The sequence below is a fragment of the Canis lupus genome, chromosome 12 (genome assembly GCF_048164855.1).
Source record: "Canis lupus baileyi chromosome 12, mCanLup2.hap1, whole genome shotgun sequence".
Taxonomy (NCBI): Eukaryota; Metazoa; Chordata; class Mammalia; order Carnivora; family Canidae; genus Canis; species Canis lupus.
The window spans coordinates 33387944-33390287 of NC_132849.1; the positions used below are offsets into that span (position 1 = coordinate 33387944).

The 2344-nt window shown below is 41.1% G+C and overlaps 1 pseudogene; it reads left to right on the plus strand.

The window, feature by feature from the left end:
* Positions 1 to 426: 426 nt before the first annotated feature.
* Positions 427 to 1601, plus strand: LOC140600695 (microtubule-associated protein RP/EB family member 1 pseudogene; annotated as a pseudogene).
* The last annotated feature ends 743 nt before the right edge of the window (positions 1602 to 2344 follow it).

Genomic DNA, 2344 nt, shown 5'->3' on the forward strand with positions numbered 1-2344 from the left:
AGAGTGGACATCCTGTAAATGTTAATTATCCTGCTTCCTACACCCTTTGCATAGCAGTTCTCCCCACTGGCTGCAGAATTGAATTACCTGGGGAATTTCTTAAACCATTCCTATGCCTGAGCCTCCCCTACTTCAGAGATTCTGAGGTAACTCATTGGGGATGAGATGTGGTCATCAGTATTTTCAAATATTTAAAAAATCTCCCGGAGACTCTAATAAGTTCCCAATATTGAACCACTGCCCAAGTATATCAGAATAAGTGTCATCCTTGGATTCAAAATTTTCTATTGTGGTTTAGGGTAAATATTTTACTTCCCCGAGGCTTAATTTATTTTTTTAGGAAGGGAGTAATATTCTGACTTTACAGGATTGCTTTAAATAGGACAAAGATGGAATTGAAAGACGTGGTCCCACTGAGAGCTGAAGATGGCAGTGAACGTACACTCAGCATCCGTCACCAGTGACAACAAGTCGACATGGCGTGCTGGCCTGTATCAATGAGTCTCTGCAGCTGAATCTGACAAAGAACAGTTGTGCTCAGGGGTTGCCTATTGTCAGTTTGTGGACCTGCTGATCCCTGGCTCCATTGCCTTGAAGAAAGTGAAATTCCAGGCTAAACTAGAGCATGAATACATCCAGAACTTTAAAATACTACAAGCAGGTTTTAAGAGAATGGGTGTTGACAAAATAATTCCTGTGGACAAATTAGTAAAAGGAAAGTTTCAGGACAATTTTGAATTTGTTCAGTGGTTCAAGTTTTTTGATGCCAACTATGATGGGAAAGACTATGACCCTGTAGCTGCCAGACAAGGTCAAAAAACTGCAGTGGCTCCCTCCCTTGTTGCTCTAGATCTGAACAAACCAAAGAAACCTTTCAGCTCTAGCAGTGCAGCCCCATAGAGGCCCATTGCAACACACAGAATTACTGCAACCCCAAAGGCTGGCCGGGTGTGGTGCCAAAGAATCCTGGTGTGTACAAAGGGGATGACAAAGCAGCTGAATTGATGCAGCAGGTCAATGTATTGAAACCTACTGTCAAAGACTTGGAGGAAGAAATTTCTACTTTGGAAAGCTAAGAAACATTGAATTGATTTGCCAGGAGAACAAAGGGGAAAACAACCCTGTATTGCAGAGGATCGTGGACATTCTCTAATGCCACAAACAAAGGCTTTGTGATACCTGATGAAGGGGGCCCACAGGAGGAATAAGAAGAGTATTAACAGCCTGGTCCAGCAGAGCAACATCCGAATTCTTCACTCCAAATCATGTGCTTAACTGTAAAATGTCTCCTTTTATTATTCTTAGAGGACTCTGGTTTCTTTTCATGAGTAAACAGTACCGCTTTTTAAAGTACACCTTGCAGAAGCTTCACCCCTTTTCCACTTAAACAAATGGAGGCTTCCACTGATATTCACCCCTTTTCCAATGAGTTTGAGTTAGGAGCTTTTACCCTGTAGCAGAGCAGTATTAACATCTAGTTGGGTCACCCAGGGAACAGAGAGGCTGACTGTGGGGCTCACTGTGTGGACACTGGTAACACTCACTGCTGGAGAAGGTGCTTTTATGTCATACACTGAGGTGGAGTCCTCATTAGAGAAATGTAAAGACTAATTTGAATTTTATGCTAATGTGAAATCTTGGCAGAGAACATTTTAATAAATAAATGCCTTAAGAGTAAAAAAAAATTGCTTTAGATATATAGCGAGATATATTTAATAAAGCTCCTAAAAGAAGTAACTGACAATTAGTAGATGCTCAAATATTTATTTTTCTTCCTCTCTTTTCTTGTGATTAATCAGAGAACATATGTGTTAAAATATTAATAAATAAACAGGGTTGATAAACATGACATAATACCAATCAGTTTTAAAATTACTCCTAACTCCCTTGGGCAGGAGCATCTTACCTATCTTCTGCTATACAAGATTAAATCCTAGGAGAGACATGGCAAATATGGTGTCCATTTACCCATTCCTCCCTTCCATGCTCATGGCAGACATCACTAATCAATTATAGCACTCTTTCCTATTGAGCCCCATAAAGGCATCAAAGTTCTTTACCATACAGCCCTCTCAGGCCCATACTAACAATCAGAGCTGGTATTTGTATTGAAACAAATTTGCCCTCCATATCTTAGGTCATGGGCTTCCTCAAGCCAGGAAATGAAGCATACCTCAGAGCTGATTAAGGGGGTTCCCTGGTAATTGGGGAGTGTGTGTGGCAAGAGATGAAGGCAGACCCTGAGAGTGCCCAGCTTCATGCAATCTGATCTATACGAAGCTAAAAATCTATGCTTTCTGGTGAGTGAGTGCAGGGAATGCAGTGGGGGCAATGATTAAACACC